Below are 19,117 nucleotides of genomic sequence, written 5' to 3' on the forward strand. Positions count from 1 at the left end.
AGGATACACAACAAAGAAAGATGGACCAACTCAGAACTCCAGAAACCCTCACTCTTTCCAGGAATGCAGCAGACAATTGGAAAAGATTCAAACAACAATTTGACTTCTTTCTGAAGGCAAGGTAGCTATATTTTTGATATTTGGTAGCTATCTTTTTGATATTGCTGGAACTGAGGCCTTAGATTTATTTAACAGGTTTCATCTGAATGAAGAACAACAAGCTAGTAATAAGACTTGTTACAAAAATTTCAGGAGTATTGTTAATGATATTGCTCTCTATCCTTATAACAGTACTGCACCCCTAAACTAAATGAGACATTTGAAAAATCAGTTTTGTATGCAAGTACAGAAGGAAGGGGAGACATTTGAATCTTTTAATACAGATCTTAGACTTCTAAGGCCACACATGTAATTTTGGAGAGCCTGCAGATTCACGAATTCGAGATCAAATTGTCATTGGTATTCAGGATCCGAGCCTGAGAGAAAGATTGCTTGAGGACTCTGATTTAAACTTGGAAAAGGCAATCAGCATTTGCCAGGAAGCAGAGCTAACACAGGCCAGACTGCAGGTTTGGGGATGAAACCAAAACAATGCAACAGTAGACTTTCTCAGACAGCCTCACAGCAAAAAGAACATGCAACAACACAACAGAATCAAAGCTTCTGGTTTAAACTGTACTAGAGCTTGTCAGAATGAATCTGCAAAAAACTAATAAATGACTGTTCACGCTATGGAGGCAAACACCAATTCAGGCAATGCCTTGGCTTTCGACAGACTTGTCATATTTGCAAAAAGCAGAATCACTTTGCAAAAGTCTGCAGACAAGCACAATTTGTGTCCAGAAGGAAAAAAAACAAAGTACAGACAAATCTCACCATTCGCGGATCTGACATCTGTGGTTTTGTGTATATGTAGTTGGGATACCCAACCTCAGCATACATGGGTTAATTTAAATTAACACAAAGGGTTAATTTCATGTATCCTCAGGTTTGGGGTAGCTGGAAATGACCTCCGAGCCACCATTTTGAGGAGAGGAGCCATTTTGTGGATCATTTGTTTAAAAACAGTTTGAAAACTGATTTTTTGCACAAAAATGCCAAATTTGGGACTAGGGGGAGCATTGCTGGAGACCTGCGGGACATGGCAGAGCACTTTTTTTGCAGTTTTTAGAACTCCTTTTTTCCTTCCCCCCCACTCCCATTTTTGGAGCCTGCAGCAATCTAATCCCCCAAGTCCCATTAACTCAATGACTCGGTATCTGTGGTTCCGTTATCTACAGTTGTAACAGAGAACAGAACCCCTGCGGATAACAGGGTTCACCTGTATCAGTGTTCTTCAAGTTGGAGAAAGCATCAGTGCTCCTTTGTACAGAGAAGACTTCAACATTAGCACAGTGAATACTTGTTACGCTGGAAGTTTACAAGACACAACTTCCAGTGATTGGACAATTCCTCTAAACACGAATGGGACTTTTGTTACATACAAACTGGATACAGGTGCTCAGTTGAATGTCATATGTGAACTTACTGTGAGAGGTCTAGAAAGAAAACCAAGTCACATGGAATACAAACAGATTTAAATTACAGTGGGGACTTACAGTGGGGAGTTTTTTTCCACTCTGGGAGTCTGTGATCTCATGGTAAAGGGTAACATAGTGAAGCTATGCTTTGTAGTGTACTATTATTGTTATTATTATGGACTTACAGTGGGGAGTTTCTTTCCACTCTGGGAGTCTGTGATCTCATGGTAAAGGGTAACATAGTGAAGCTATGCTTTGTAGTGTACTATTATTGTTATTGTTTTACATTTACATCCTGTTCTTCCTCCAAGGAGCCCAGAGTTATGTTTATGGTTATGTTTACCCTCACAACAACTCTGTGAGGTAGGTTAGGCTGAGCGATATGTGTCTGGCCCAGTTGCCCAGTGAGTTTCATGGCTGAATTGGGATTTGAACTCAGGTCTCTCAGGTCCTAGTTAGGGGTGTGCATGGAACCAGATGGTCTGGTTCAGTTCAGTTCGAGTACACACACCCCGAACCCCCCGCTCCCCAGTTCAGTATGAGGGGGGTGCAAATGTTTTTGTTGTGTTTTTTAAGTAAAAAAAACCTTACCCCCTCCAAGGGTGTTCTCCAAAGTGGTGGTGGTGGTGGTTGTCCATGGAGGTTCCCCCTCCCCCCACTGACCTCCCTCCTGTCAAAAACAGGCCCGTTCGGCCTCCCTGCCCCCAGCACAGCGGCCATTTCGGAGGCCCTCAGGCCTGCGCAATAGGCCTCTGCGTGGCCTGGCATGACCCAGGGAGTCATGACCCTGGCACAACTCCACGTTCCCACAGAGTTCTCCCATCCAGCCCCCAGCTCACAGCCTAACCCTATGACATTCAAGCAACCAGCATAATGGCAATAGTGTTTGCTTGTAAGAAATTTCATGTGCTTATATATGGACAATCAATCATGGCGGAAACTGACCACAAACCATTGGTATCAATGGCGACGAGGGGATTAACTGGTTCAACTCCCAGACCGCAAAGACTGTTCTTTGAATTACAGCTTTATGATCTGCAATTTGAGTATTTATTTGTTTGTTTGTTTGTTGTTAAATTTATATACCGCCTTTCATTAAACCAAGGCGGTTTACAGCAAAAATTTAAACACAAGATGGTAAAAAAGACACAATTAAAATATTAAGTGGGTGGGGGGGGGAATATTAATTTAAAACAAAAGCATAAAGGCAATACAGACTATAAAGAGCAGCAGCAGAGAATCAAATAAATGCCTGGGCAAAAAGCCAAGATCTTACACTTTTTCTAAAAGCTGCGATGGAGACCGAGGAGCGAATACCCACTGGGAGAGCATTCCAGAGTCTGGGGGCAGCAACAGAGAAGGCCCTGTCCTGAGTGCATGGCAGCCAAGCCTCCCTCATTGTCGGCACCCATAGCAGAGCCCCATCAGATGACCTCGTCAAGCGGGCAGCAACCCTTGGGAGCAGGCGGTCCCTCAGGTATCCCGGGCCCAAACCGTTAAGGGCTTTAAAGGTCAAAACCAGCACCTTGAATTGGACCCGGAAACAAACTGGTAGTATAGTCCAGTATAGTCCTGGCAAACACTTAGTGATTGCAAACAGTTTGTGCAGAACCTACAATTGGACTGAGACTGAAGCAGACACTGAATCTGATATAGTACACATTAATCTGCTTTAAAACCGGGCTAATGAAGCCAAGTCTGGTCTTGCCTGTGCATGAGAACTGCTGGGATTGTGCCCAATCCCGGTGGTGCCTTGGCAGCAAACCCACTAAGATACCACACTCCCTCTTAAATGGGGTTGAGCTAGCGGTCCCTTAGCCCCATTTTTAAAATTGTGTTCCAACTCTGGATGCCTGCAGCTGGGGCTGGGAAACCGTGGGGCTCCTGGCTGGTATCAGGGGAATCCCCATAATGCACTGCACACTCGCAGGGTGCATTATGGGAGTTCCAGGGGCCAGGGAAATGTGTCCTGGCCTATGACTCTCCGCACTGCCCGAGAAGGCAGCTGCGCATCTAGGCACACAATTTCCATGCCCAGATCAACAGCGAGGATCATCTGTGGGGAAGGTAAGCCTTTTGAGGCTTTCCCCCCTGCCCCTTCAAGCCCTTTCTCATGGATCGTGAAAAAGGGCTATTTAATGGTCACCTCCCTCCATCTTAATATGGAGGAGAGCAGGTCCATACATGCTCCTTCTCCACTCGTTGCCACTTCCGTAATTACGCCGCTCTCCTCAGCTATGATTGCATGCCTGTGGGGCATCTCCCAGCTGCCCCCACATGACACCAGCACGTGCATGGCCTCCGTGCATGCCCTGCAGCTACAAAATACATATTTGCATGGTCAGCATGGTTGCAGAGGATCAAACTGAGTTGTCATCCAGTCTGGGGGTCATGACAGAAGCCAGGGTCAAAAGGGCCAAAACTAGATCAATAATCAGGAGCCAGAGGCATCAAACACATAGCAGGAATCACAAGAGGGCAAGGATCACACTGAGTAGTCAGGAGAGGAAGCTTGGAGATATGCACTAGATCAGGAGAACCTTGATATCTGAGGCAAGGATAGCTTCCTGCTAGAGGAAAGGGCCAATTAATGATTTGAAAAGGTGGGGCTTGTCAGAGCTTCGGAAGCCTGGGAGTCCACTGCAATATAGCCGGCTACCACAAGAGGCAGCAACATGCAGGGCCGCAGGGCAGGCAGAACATGACAGTTGCCTAGAATAGCCGGCTCTCTTGCCCCCTGCTGCCTCTTCCTAGGTACTGCATGTCAAACTACCTCTGTTAGGCAGAATGAAAAAGGAACGTGGCATCTGGAATTATACATACAACTCTGCAATAAAATGATAGTAAAACAGCATCTAAAATTCCATGGTTATAAATAATGTAGCTAGTAGAAACAGAATAACTTAGCCTTCAGGGAAAACTTCTTGAAAAACCCAGTTTTTCACCAGGCAATGAAGAATTAGTAGAGGGAGCTTGATGTTTCTTGCCAAAGTGTGGGGGTCAATACAGAGAAAGTCCACCCCACAGTAATGCAGTGCTCACCTCCTTACAGTCCTCACTCCTATACATTTATAATGGCATTAGACCTAAGTGTTATGGCTTCTCCCAAAAAATCCTGGGAATTGTGGTTTGATGAGCTTGCTGAGAATTCTATTAGAGAGCCTTAGGAAAGGTTGTGCCGTCAAGTCGGTGTTGACTGCTGTTGACCAAAGAGCCATGTGGTTTTCTTGGTAGAATACAGGAGTGGCTTACCATTGCCTCCTCCCATGCAGTATGAGATGATGCCTTTCAGCACCTTTCTGTGTTGCTGCTGCCCAATATAGGTGTTTCCCATAGTCTAAGAAACATACCAGCGGGGATTCGAACAGACAGCCTCTTGCTCTGTAGGCAAATTGCTTCCCCGCTGTGCCATTAGGTGGCTTAGAGAGCCTTAACCACCCTAAAAACACACACACACACACACACACACACACACACACACACACACACACACACACCCCAAGGGCTCCTTGTGGAGAAGGAACAAATCATAAACAGTTGTAATCTGTAGTGTAGACATGTCCTGAGAGACCTGCTATGGTCAGCATCAGCAATGACTATAATGTCAGGAATATAAAGTGCTGTTCTCCCTATGTGGCATTTCTCTGAATGGACGAACTAGGCTGACTTCTTCATACAATAAACAGAATGGAAGGGATCCCCATGGGATTGCCACAAAGAATTGTCAGACTTACATTCAGCAATGTTAATAATTCAGTCAGCCCTTTCAATCACAGTGTTGCTCTGCTTTTCCCTGCAGGCTTCATCTTATGCCATGCATTAATATTCCTTTATTGCCTTTAAGTGACAGCTCCCAAGAGACTGGAAGTTGTGAGATCAGGCAAGTGTTCTTTTGCCAAAGGTTACATCTGACCCTTTTAATTATTTTTCACTTTCGCCTTTCATTGAGGACATCCGTTTTTCTCCAGTTGTGGGTGGTAAATCACATAGCATCCAAATGGGAAATGGATGCTGTCCACTTTTTTCAGCAGTCAGAGTCTTCCTTCATGTTAGATACAATTAATTATTATAATTGGCCAACATGATATGCATCATTATGGAGTTAGTGCATAACATGGCACAATTGCCGTAGAACCAGAAGGCTCAGATGATCCTTCTGCCAATGCAGTTGTGCAAACAGCATCCCTGCACTTTCTTCCACTTGCCACAGTGAGAGAAAATGTGGTATGCTGCTTGCGCAACCACATGTCAGCGGCAGCATCCTCGTAGCCTTCCAGTTCTGAATCTGCAACAGTAGTGCTGCAAAGCACACTGCCCCTGTAACCGCCTTGGAAAAGAGGCGACTAAGGGGAGACATGATCAAGGTGTATAAAATCACGCACAGAGTGGAGAGGGTGGACAGAGAGAAAATTTTCTCCCTCTCTCACAACACTAGAGCCAGGGGTCACCCCATGAAACTGAAGATCGGGAAATTTAGGACTGACAAGAGGAAGTACTTTTTCACACAGCGCATAATTAATCTATGGAATTCTTTGCCATGGGATGTGGTGAGGGCCACCAGCTTGGACGGCTTTAAAAGGCGCTTAGACAGATTCATGGTGGACAGGTCTATCAATGGCTACTAGTCTGGTGGCTGTGAGACACCTCCAGCTTCAGAGGCACGATGCCTCTCAATACCAGTTGCAGGGGAACAACAGCAAGAGAGGGCATGCATATACCTCTTGCCTGTGGGTTTCTCAGAGGCATCTGGTGGGCCACTGTGTGAAACAGGATGCTGGACTAGATGGGCCTTGTGCCTGATCCAGCAGGGCTGTTCTCATGTTCTTATGTAACAGTGTGCATCATGTTTATTTATAAATAAAATTATACATACATTCCCTCTTCAACCCAAATGGGTTCCCAAATTTCTTCCAACAAATAAAACAACAAAACAATTGAAAAAGAATAAAAACAATTCATACAAAGTAGCAGCAGAAGACCAAAACAACAGGTCAAAACAATTCTCATCAGTGAGCATTGCCTTAAAAACAGTACCATTTTCACTTGCCATCTGGATGCCTCTTCCTGAAGTGGCAAGAAATTCCACCAGAGTCTGGGCATGGCTGTTGAAAAGACTCAATCACATTGCCCCACGCTTCCCATCTCACTGGGCAGGGGGATGCTCAGCCAGTACCCTTCGTGTTGACATCTGGGCAGGTTTGTGCAGGATAAGACAGTCTTTCAGGTAGTAGATCCTAAACTGGGTAGGACTTTAAAGGTGAGATCGAAGATTACTGTTATAAAAGCACCATATACACTGATGGTGCTATACAATGGGATGTGGTGATGGCCACCAGCTTGAATGGCTTTAAAAGAGGCTTAGACAAATCTATCAATGGCTATCAATGGCTACTAGTCTGGTGGCTGTGGGACACCTCCAGCCTCAGAGACACTATGCCTCTCTATACCAGTTGCAGGGGAGCAATGGCAGGAGAGAGATTATGCCCTCACCTCTTGCCTGAGGGCTTCCCAGAGGCATCTGGTGGGCCACTGTTTGAAACAGGATGCTGGACTAGATGGGCCCTGGGCCTGATCCAGCAGGGCTGTTCTTATGTTCTTACAATGATAACAACTTTGGTGAGCAGATGAAGGCGAGGTTGGAATGCTCTGGGAGGAAAGGGCCCTGCGATGCCTAAGCTGGGCATGAAGCTGGATGTTTTAATCAACCATTTAAGTTTAAACCGTTGCCTCACATTGTCTCTTTGCTTAAGAAACACAGAAGGAAATAAAAGGTGTGATTGCCTTGACCCTCATCTAGAATGTGCACACCCCAGTTGCATACATGTGTGTAAAAAAGCAGACCACTGCATTCCCAGCTATCCCTTTGTTATCATACTCTTACCTGCACTTTGTTACATAATATATCCACAAGTATGGTCCATCACCAGTTATATATCTATATCTTCTATATAAAATATATATGGCACAGGGTAGAAAACCACCCCAAAATGAATGGACTCTGCAGTGTTCCCTCTAACAGGGATTCCCAGACGTTGTTGACTAAAACTCCCATAATCCTCAAGCAAAAGCCATTGCAGCTGGGGATTCTGGGAGTTGTAGTCAACAACATCTGGGAATCCCTGTTAGAGGGAACATTGATTCCCTGTGGTGCGGTGGTTTCTATCAATTCCCATGTTAAGCCATTTGGAATAGAACATACTGTTTCTCTTTGGAAATTTCCGTTTTGTTTCCACTTGCACGCTCAATTGTCCTTGAAAGATCATAGTGTCTGAAAAATAGCCATGGCCTCGCAGAAGGCATTGGCGCATGTGCGGTGGCTGCCAAATTGGTGGCCGTGCGCTCGTATGGAGGCCCAAAAGGGCTGAAATGATCAGTTACGCGGCCGCAGCAGGCCGCGGTGGTGATGAGGAAGGCCAGCGGGGGGAGAGGGAACCCGCACGGACACCCCCCACCCCCCGTAGCTTCAGCAAGCCCCCTGAAGGGGCTAAAGGTACTTATCATCAACTTTAATTTAAAAGAAAAATTCGCAGACCGGCTGGACAGGACCTAGCAGTCCGGTTCCGGTCCAACAGAACCGGGGGGTGGTGGTTCGGTTCAACCCTGGACCAGACCACTGGTCCGGTCCGCACATCCCTAGTAGAATCCTTAGCATGATAAGAGAGATACTGTCTTTGAAATGCAGATATAGCTCTTTAGTAATCTCTCCCCCCACCCCATTGGCTAGAAGGAAAACACAGAGGCATGCCATGTGAACTTACAAAAACAAAAACCAAGAGCAGGGGGAGGGGCTGCTTCCCTTAATGTCACAAATATAATTCAAAGGGGCTTCACTCAACATTTACCCTGCTCCAATAACTCCCTGTAGAGAGAGAGAGAGATTTCCATCTTCTCCCTTCCCCCACTTCCTGTATGAAGCTAGCAACCAAGCATGTAGTTCTTATCTATCTCCCTGATGGATTTCCTAAATAAACTATTTTATTTAGAACTTTAACTCCATGTCTCCAGACAGTATTAATTAGCAGTGCTCTCCTTACCTGCACACTTCTGTTGCAGCTGGGGTGGATAAAGATATCTCCCCTCCAAGATCTCTATCAGTCACAATATGTCCTTTCCGCTGAAATGCTGAGAACTGAGAAGTTGAAGCATGGCTTCTCATTATTGTCGGTTTGAAACGTTCATTTTTCTTAGTTAACTACTCACATTCTCAGTGAGCTATGCAGTCACACAGGACAACATGCTTGGGGTGTGTGGGCCACCGCTACCACCCTGAATTTCATCCCTGAAGTGAAATATTAAATTATTGTAGGTTCTGTGGTCTGGAAAAGTTGGAGGGCCTCCAAAGGAACCAATGGGGCTACTTGAGAGTAGGAAGTCCTACTTGTATGTAAGCAAATCATGAGTCAAGATGAGGGTTAAAGCCGCTGTTTGCATTTTGTGTTTAATCAAGAAATGTGTGTGAGATTTTGGCTGCATAGAGCAGGCAATAATGGTGTGAATGGCCTGGCATAAATCAAAGCCTTCTGAAAACAGCCATCCGTAGCACACATTACTTTTGAGAAGCTTCCCTTTTCACCTGTTTGTAGAACATGTGATAGATGGATTACGGCTCTTTGAACTTGATTATATGGCTTGCTTGGGTTCTGCATTGCAGACCACCATTTCTCATGAGCGAGCAATTTCAATCAACTAATGAGGCTGGTGCTGCCATCTCCTGGATTAATATCATTGGGTGGAAGTTGAGAGCTGTGCTTTCTTGGTGACAGCTTCTGTGCATCTCCAGCTCGCTTTCCCCCTGTACAGCTCGGTGGTCCAACAGAAGGGGTGGTGTTGGTGGTTTAATTATTATAACACAATATTATATTTAATAATATAATATTAATTATTATATTTATGATGACGCTATTTGCACACAGTCTACCAGATGTTACTGACTGGATTTGGTACTTTAATTATCAGGCCCATTCCAAGGGTCTAGGGTAACGAAAGAAAAATTAAAGATATTGTCATAGTATTTGTGCTGTCCCGAGTAGTGTGGCCTTCTGTAGGTGATGTGTTGTAACATTATCATCATCATCATCATCATTTAAAAAAACAATGCAACCAGCCATGGGAGGCCATGGGAGGTTGTGTTTCTAGGACAGGGGTGGGCAAAAACTCAAGAGAGTTTTCAGGTTCATCTGTGGTAATTCTCCAGGCGCTTGGGCTTGCTTCCCCATCTCTTCCCTTCCAGCCAGTACTGAAAATCTATTTAAAAGCCATGCCATTTTTAATCTCTCCTTGAGTGCTCAGGCTTGCTTTTACTTTCTCTCCCATTAATTTATCTCCAGTTTCTTCCTCCACAAAGCAATGCCTTTTGTTTCCCTCCTGGCCTACAGAAAAATTCTCCTGGAATTCAGGGGCTCTGATATTAAAATCCCTTATTCTGTTGGATGATTTTTATTTTTATTTTTAAACAAGCTGAGATTTTTGCAACGGGATCTGCCTCCACAAGCCATCATTTTGTGATTGTTTCCACTGTGATTGACTCTGACATTTAAAATAGTATAAAACAGTTACACAATAAAAATATTAAATTGGAAATACAAACCTAATTAAAAGTTTAAATATATATACAATAGAACCATAAAATACAGAGCAGCAGCAACAAAAAACAACACTCATAAATGCCTGGGTAAAAAGCCAAGTTTTCACTTGCTTTCTAAAAACTGTGATTGAGACTGAGGAGCGGATGGAAAGCATTCTCAAAGATAAAATTGTGAAGCGTATAGAACTACAGGCCCTGCTAATGCAGAACCAGCTAAAGATGTGCACGGACTGTGGTTAAGACTGCAGTTTGAGCACTTTGGGGGCAGGGGGACCAAGAGCTTTTAGAAAAAGAAGATCAGGTCCTTACCTGCTCTCCACTGTCCCATGCAGCTTCCCGCTGGGGCGGCACAGAAGCCCCGCATGGCGTCAGCACACACATGGCTTCTGTTCATGAGCAGGCACCATTTGAGTGGTCAGCATGCTGTTGCTGACCATGCAAATGGAGCATGCCCATGCATGGACACCATGTTTGTGCTGATGCCATGTGGGTCTTCTGTGTGCTGATGCCCCAGCAGGAAGCTTAATGGGATGACGGACAGCAGGTAAGGACCTGCTCTCCTTTTTATTAAAGCTCCTGATCCCCCTGACCAAAAAGTGCTCAAACTGTGGTTTGTGCACAGCCCTAGAACTAGGGGTGTGCACGGAACCAGCTGGTCCAGTTCAGTTCAAGTTCGAACTGGACCTGGCCAGTTCAGTCCAGCACCCCCTCGAACCTCCCCCAGTTTGGTCCAGGGGGGTTCGCGGACCTTTTATTTTTAAAAAAATGTTATTTAAAAAATAATTAATTTACCCCCTCTAGAGGGCTTCTCCGAGGCAGCGTGGGGGTGGGTCTGTGGAGGTTCCCCCTCCCCCGCCAGCCTTCTCTCAAAAAAGGCCGCATTCTGACATTCTTCAGCCTGTTCGGGCCTTTCCCCTGTCATCACACAGAAATCACATACAAAAGGGGCATGTGCCAGCGGGCTCTGGAGAGCCCAAGCAAGCTCTCCCCCTCTCAATTCAGGCAGCGTTTGAAATGGAAATAAATGCTGTTAGGCAGCAAATGCTGCCTGAAAAGACAGGGGGAGAGCTTGCTTGACTTCAGAGCCTGAGCAGCGAGCCATGCCAGTGGGGCCGGAGACAGGCCACTGCCGCACCTGGTGCTTTAAAGGGTTGAAAAAGGGGGCACTCTTCCCTCATTTCCCCCCATCCACCCTCCCTCACACCACACCCTATCCCGCTGCAGGAGCGGCAATATTTAGAGGCAAAAAGGGGGATTTCCCCTCAGACACCCCCTCCCCGCAGCGGCAAAAGCCTGTTTGCCTATGAGTGGCAAAGAGGTTAATCTGCCCCTAATGAGGATAGAACAGATATATAGCAATAGCAATAGCAATAGCAATAGCACTTACATTTATATACCGCTCTATAGCCGGAGCTCTCTAAGCGGTTTACAATGATTTAGCATATTGCCCCCAACATTCTGGGTACTCATTTTACCGACCTCGGAAGGATGGAAGGCTGAGTCAACCTTGAGCCCTTGGTTCCTGCTGATTTGGGGTGGGTGGTGGTCTTTTCAATCTCAATTTTTCTGTAGGGCTAGAGATGGTCTATCGGTTGTATCTTCTGCTACCCTGCAGCTTCCTTCCAGTGCAGACACACATGAACACTCTAGTTTGTCAATAAAGGGAATGATTTGTAACTCTACCTTGTTGCTGATTATGTCTTTGCTTAATTCAAGGGATTCCCTTTCGTGTATGCTATTTGCCAATAATAAATGCTCTCATTGATGCCGCGGCAGGGAGGGGTGGCCCAAGCCATTGTGGCAACTGAGGCAAGGCAACAACATGTGCAAGTCTTCATGCCCCTTGAAGGGGCCAGCCACCTTTCAAAACCAACCCTTGCAAGCTTTGAAAGTGTGAGGGGGCAGGGAGAAGGGAAGGTTGCTAGCAGTCTTGTCTTAGCTCCTCGTACTTCTTTCACGTTTTACAAAGAGCCTGAGAGGAGGTGCTCTTTGCAAAGCTTGGTCAGCTGCTCCATTGGCAACGGGGTCTTGTCACTCTGCCGGCAGCTCAATAATCTGCTGCCCGAGGCAACTGCCTCACCTCATGAAAGAGCTGCCCCTGATAGCAGGAGAGGGTTAACGTTCCCCACCACCACCACACACCTGGGCATTTTCCAGATTACAAGCTACAGCAGTGTCACTATGCAGGTGCAGAGCAAGGTTGGTGGCGGCACATGTTCGGCCACTGCCACGCCTCCCTGCCCCCAAGGACCCCCCGTGTCTGAAATCAGAAGCAGGGCGTGGTCTCCTTCCCAAATGGGGCCACACAGCTCCATTTTGTAGGGAGATCGGGCCATGCTGTGTTGGGCAGCACGGGCTGGAGCAACTCTCCCTGCCAATGACTTATCCACAGCAAAGAAAGCAAGAGGGGGGAAAACACATACAGTAATAATATTTAAGCATACTTAAATGAGTAAAGATAATCTGTAAGAAAAAGAGGATATGTCTAAAAAGCTAAATCTAATCATCAGAGAAAAAATGGACCTTAAACCTCACACAGAGCACTCCCCCTGGACGATTCAAAACATGAATATTCAATGCAGAAGAAACTGAAAACATTAAAACCTGAGTTCTGCCATAAGGAAAAGGTATATATATATTGTAAATATGAAACCACATATCCAGCAATATTTTGTAATCAAAATTCCCATCTTACCCCATACAGGTATACAAAAGTTCATAATAAAGTAAGTGACAGAAATCAGTTAAACCTTCAGTACTCCTCCTCATCTTTTAACAAACAAAAAACCAGAGAGATAAATGGAAAGATATTCTTTCATGAAGAGGTAAACTCTTCATGAGTTTTGTTTTTATCTTGTTGTAAACCACCCAGAGATGTAAGTTTTGGGCGATATAAAAATATGGTAAATAAATAAATATATACATACATACATAATCTTGTTTTTAAATTTTATTGTAAGCCGCCTTGGGATTTTCTTAACGAAAGGTGGGGTATAGATTTAACAATTAGATAGATAGATAGATAGATAGATAGATAGATAGATAGATAGATAGATAGAACTGCACAGTCCTGAAGTACATAAAGGCATGTATGATCAGGAACTCTACTTTTTGCTTTGTCCCCAAGCATGTATATCAGCACAGCAACTGTGAAGGAGCACTTGGTAAGAACATAGAGTCTGTGCAGTCTAGTGAATGCACTTAGGTTGGGGCAGGGCCTGCCACCACAGTTTCATTCCCCTCACTAGGCACATTAACTGTATGTATTTATTTGAAGGAGTCTAGTATAAAGCAGTTTCATTCACAAGTTCTTACTATTTTAGTTAAGGGTTAATAGTTCAATGTGCTCTCAGAGCGTGTTACAACTAAGGGTTAATACTGAAGCATCAGATTATTGTTGAGAGTTGTTCACAACAGCCAAATCCAACCTAAAACAGAATATTCCTTGCAAACAAAACCATTCTCTCTTGTCCTCCTTATTGCTGGTGGGATACACATTTGGACTGCCTTTTGAGGAGGCGCCAGTTTAGCTCAATAGCAAAAGAAGTCGCTCAGTTTAACCCTATCTTTAGAAACACGGATCTGTTATGACAGCTATAAAAACATACTGTAGAGAGCCTTGATGTGATGTGGGAACAGTTATGTTTTGTATCCATCAAAGAAGAGCAGCAGACTTAAGAGTGGGCAGGCTCTGCTCTTTCTTGTAAGAGAACAAGCAAGTGGCTTGCCAACCATTCCCACAGGCATTTTATATATCTGAGATGATCCTTAATGCATCTTGCCAGGCCCTGCGTATTAATCACACTCAGCTTCTTGATTTTATTCAGAACGTTGCACTTCAAAGCCATCTCTCTCTCAACAGAGGAGGACCCTGCTCTATTAATGCCAACCATGATATCACGTAGACATCTGCCCCTGTGAAATCAGGCTCTGTGGGAGACTCAAGTTTTGCAAACGCAGACGTCATGTACCATCAAATCCAAGAATTGAATTGGAGAAAGATAGATAAACAAAGGGGTGAGGATGACAGGAAAAAACAATCTTACTTTTTTGTTTCTTTGCTTTGTTTTGGAGAATGCTGGATCCCTTTCATGGCATTAATCAGTATATCTGCAGTTTTTATTTCTATAATCTTCCTGCTTTCCGCAGCTGCCTCCTACATTCATTTGCATCTTTGATGGAATGCCTTCAGCATATACTAAGAACTTAATCTTAATGGCGGCAAAGACATTTGCATCAAAAATGCTAAGTGAGGTTGAGATTTGAAAAGGCCTTTAACTGTAGGGGAATGGGGGATAAGCAATGTGTCACTTAGGCAGACTTTGAAGATAGAGGTGGCTTCTGTAATTTCCAAGGATTAGCACTGGATTTATTTCCCCATCATCCCAAGCTTTTGCTCAGCTGCCTCTGGCTTTGCTGATAAGCAAATAACACAAAAGAATTTTACGGTTCACTGAGTTACCACAATATGACTCTACTGCAGTCAAGAGAGAAGCTATGCAATTGTTCCTATTGCAAGAAATAATAGCATTGTAAAACTCAAAAATATAAATCAAATATCCAGAGACATTTTAAACACACACACACACACACACACTTGTGATGTACAATTTCCACTTGACTTTTCTATCCAATGTAAAGGACACCAGCAAATGTATAAATCACCTGGCTTTTCCTTCCTCCTGATCATGTCCAGATTGAACAGTAACTTATCAAGATCTCCCAGAAGTTTAATGGGCAAAAATGTACAGTCTTAAGGGCTGACCTGCACAACCTGTGACACACCAAATCTATTGAAACTCCCAAAACATGTATAATAGTCCACCAGGCCTGCCTGCCTGCCTAGGACTGTAAAAACATAGGTATTTTCAAGCACCTGATAATCATGCATGGAGTGGAGAAAGTGGATAGAGAGAAATTCTTCTCCCTCTCACATAACACTAGAACCAGGAGTCATCCCATGAAATTGATTGCCGGGAAATTTAGGACCAGCAAACGGAAGTATTTTTTCACACAACGCATAATCCACTTGTGGAATTCTCTACCACAAGATGTGGTGACAGCCAACAACCTGGATGGAGGGGCTTGGATAACTTCATGGAGGAGAGGTCTATCAACGGCTACTAGTCAGAGGGCTGTGGGCCACCTCCAGCCTCAAAGGCAGGCTGCCTCTGAGTACCAATTGCAGGGGAGTAACAGCAGGAGAGAGGGCATGCCCTCAACGCCTGCTGTAGGCTTCCAGTGGCATCTGGTGGGCCACTGTGCGAAACAGGATGCTGGACTAGATGGGCCTTCTTGGGCCCGATCCAGCACAGTGCTATTCTTATGTTCTTATGCCATAAGCCATGATTGCAAGGATGTTTTCCACTACGTGGGTCACAACTAGTGAAGCATGCTCTGAGGTACTGAACCCACAATATCTTTTTCATAGAGCTAAAGAGAGAGCCTATTACGGGTTGGCACACCACACACCAATATCTAGCACTGTATAGCGCTTTCAAGTGTTCAAAGTGCTTCACACATATCATATTGCGGGGGAGGAAAGGTGACTGACTTAAGTTTCAGTAAGTCATGAAACTTAGTGAGATCCTGGCTGCTTTGCTGTGCCTACTTAATTCCACTACCATCTCTCTTCGCAAGTCTGAAAGGGTTTTTATTGTGCTCCAAAAATCTGTAAAAACCTGTTTGATCAGAGAGGTCAGTGACATAAATGAGAAGTGTACACAATCCACAAGAAATGGTGCTTCTAGTAAGAATCTTTAGGATTCTTAAAAACGATGGTCTGATGCCATCCAGAAACACTGCCTCAGCTAGATATAGCAAGTGAAAAAAATATTACGTTTCCTTGCTTTTTGTGCATGCAGAATCTGTCAGAGACGTTTAGGGTTAAGAAGATTTCCTATGCAGCACGGAGCTAGTGTTGATGTTAACTATTAAGGGCACTCAGGTACAGGTGAAACTCGGAAAATTAGAATATCGTGCAAAAGTCCATTAATTTCAGTAATGCAAATTAAAAGGTGAAACTGATATATGAGACAGATGCATTACATGCAAAGCGAGATAAGTCAAGCCTTAATTTGTTATAATTGTGATGATCATGGCGTACAGCTCATGAAAACCCCAAATCCACAATCCCAGAAAATTAGAATATTACATGGAACCAAGAAGACAAGGATTGAAGAATAGAACAATATCGGACCTCTGAAAAGTATAAGCATGCATATGTATTCAGTACTTGGTTTGGGCCCCTTTTGCAGCAATTACTGCCTCAATGCGGCGTGGCATGGATGCTATCAGCCTGTGGCACTGATGAGGTATTATGGAAGACCAGGATGCTTCATTAGCGGCCTTCAGCAATTCTGCATTGTTTGGTCTCATGTCTCTCATCCTTCTCTTGGCAATGCCCCATAGATTCTCTATGGGGTTCAGGTCAGGCGAGTTTGCTGGCCAATCAAGCACAGTACACTGTATACTTTTCAGAGGTCCGATATTGTTCTATTCTTCAATCCTTGTCTTCTTGGTTCCATGTAATATTCTAATTTTCTGGGATTGTGGATTTGGGGGTTTTTATGAGCTGTACGCCATGATCATCACAATTATAACAAATTAAGGCTTGACTTATCTCGCTTTGCATGTAATGCATCTCTCTCATATATCAGTTTCACCTTTTAATTTGCATTACTGAAATTAATGGACTTTTGCACGATATTCTAATTTTCCGAGTTTCACCTGTATATTCAACAGCAGGTTCTTTGTGTGGTGGTTGCTTTCTCCTGAGCAGACAACAGATTGATCACAGAAAGCAGCTATTGCCACCAGAAGGCAATAGCTGTTACTGCTGATGCTGAAAATATGAGGTGGGTGAGTAGAGGCAATGTTGGGGCCTACCAGGTGCTTGCTTGGCAGTATTTCTGATGTTTCAGTCCCAGACAGACAGCAAAAGGTGTTGGGGATTGTATTTCCCACGCCCACCCCAGTTAATTAGCAGAGCACTAAAGGAGCTACCCATTCCAGTTACAGAACAGAATGCAGAGTTTAGTTGTTACAGCTATGTAGAGAAGACACATGGAGATTCTTGTTGAACTAAATACTAAGTATTTATTGGTGAGGTACACTTTGGATAGGAAAGACCTAATCCTTAATCTAAAGAATTACATAATGTATAGGTACAGAGAGAGAGAGGTGTTTCCATCTGCTCTCTAAGAGGAAAGGAAAGAATTCTGACACAACACAGGAAATACCTGTAGTCATAGAGTAGAGAAAGGTAGAACGGTTTGAGAGACCCTTACTCACGATCTCTACTCTCAATGCTCCTAGTGGTCATTAGGATAGTTGGTGCAAAAGGTCGATGCACTGGAACTCCAACAAAAGGAGGTAGTTATTGAACTTCTTATGGGCTGCTATCCATGCTTGGTAGGCTTCATTAGGTCTGGTGGGTCACAAACTGAGCAGACCTGTTGCACTGGCTGCCTTTTCTGGTGGCTAAAACAAGGAAATAGGATCCTGAATACATGTGTGCCCTCAGGATACAGCAGGTCTGCCTTCATGTTGCTTTACCCACTTACTTGAGTTATCTGGAGCTTCTTGCTCTGCAGGCACACTGCCACGGTGTACTTACTTTGCCAGTAGTGGCAAACTAGATTGTGTGCTTCAGATCTGGGGAGCGAAGCTGCTAATGCAGTATATCATTGGCACGGAGGGGATGGAAGAAAATGAGAAGGGGTGGGGTGGGGAAGCTGCCTGTCTGGAGAAAGGAAGGCAGGATCCGGGTCAGCCCACTAGCTAGGTGAACTAGGTGGTCACCAAGTGGGCAGGAGTGGCAATAGCCTGGGTCACATGTGACCCAGGGCAGGTCTGCACCCTTCGCCCACATGGGTGGGTGGGTGGGTGTGCGTGCTTTGTGACGCTCCTGAATCTTGGACCAGCCCTGGGCAGGATAGGCGGGATGAAAAGCAGAGACTTGGGAAGATGATGCAAGGTGGAGGAAAGGCTTACATAGGACCTTGAGACTCTGAGTTATTGAAGGAAGGAACTGAACGGAAAAGGGAGTTTTGGAAACTGGAGGACAGTGGACCAAGAAATCAAGGGGCCATAGAGTTCCCAATCCCAGGTACACACTCTGAGAGGGCTACTCCATTCATCAAACACTAATACAATATTATTATAACATTTCCTTTGACTAGTTCTTATCTACATGTTTTACCCCTTGTGGTCTGTATGTGGAACTCTCTCCCTCTAAACATTTGGCTGGCGTCACACTTTAAGAAATTATTAACCTTTATATTTTTTTGTCTTGCATCTCTCTCTTGATACTCTGAGTTTTTAAAATTCTTCCCTACAAGGTTAATTATTGTATTCTTCAACCTTTCCCCCTTGTTTTAGTCTCTCCCAGCTAGAGCAAAGTTTCCCTCTTTCTCTCCAACTCTCATCTCCTGTCATCTCATATATATTTTTTGGTTAGAAGCCTGCAGGAAGGGACTTGTACTTTTCTATTTTTATGCAGCACCATGTGCATTATTAGATGCTTTTATAAATAATACATGATTATGATACTATAGTTTTAAAAGTTGCACAGAAGACAGCATTCTACTTTTCCTACCACCACAGTAATACAAAGCGAAAAGCCTTGCTTGCTCTGCTGATGTTCTTGCTTGTAACTAAAGTGTGCCGTCAAGTCGGTGTCGACTCCTGGCGACCACAGAGTCCCGTGGTTGTCTCTGGTAGAATACAGGAGGGGTTTACCATTGCCTCCTCCCCTGCAGTGTGAGATGATGCCTTTCAGCATCGTCCTATGTTGCCGCTGTCTGATATAGGTGTTTCCAGCGGGGACATTTCCCCACAGTGCCAATAGGTGGCTGCTGCTTATAACTACGGTATGCACCTCTTAAAAGGTTTAGTGTCCTTAGGGCCTGGACCTAGAGTCTCTTATTAGGCAGAGTTCCATGAGACAATGGTTTTTATCCAAATTACATAAACTGATCTGAACCAACCAACTAAGTCCAATACAAAGGGA

The 19,117-nt window shown here is 44.5% G+C and overlaps 1 protein-coding gene and 1 long non-coding RNA gene across 6 annotated transcripts in view; one reads left to right on the top strand and one right to left on the bottom strand.

The window, feature by feature from the left end:
• Window positions 1-2,334, bottom strand: part of LOC128327961 (uncharacterized) — a 61,740-nt gene extending 59,406 nt beyond the window's left edge. For both annotated transcript variants that reach the window (XR_008308922.1, XR_008308923.1), the window contains exon 1: window positions 2,112-2,334. This is a non-coding gene — a long non-coding RNA (uncharacterized LOC128327961). The remainder of the gene's footprint in view (window positions 1-2,111) is intronic.
• SYN3 (synapsin III) overlaps window positions 1-19,117 on the top strand; it is a 304,303-nt gene that overhangs the window by 22,149 nt on the left and 263,037 nt on the right. The gene's annotated exons all lie outside the window — the stretch shown is intronic.

This window comes from Hemicordylus capensis, chromosome 5, assembly GCF_027244095.1.
Source record: "Hemicordylus capensis ecotype Gifberg chromosome 5, rHemCap1.1.pri, whole genome shotgun sequence".
Classification (NCBI taxonomy): domain Eukaryota; kingdom Metazoa; phylum Chordata; class Lepidosauria; order Squamata; family Cordylidae; genus Hemicordylus; species Hemicordylus capensis.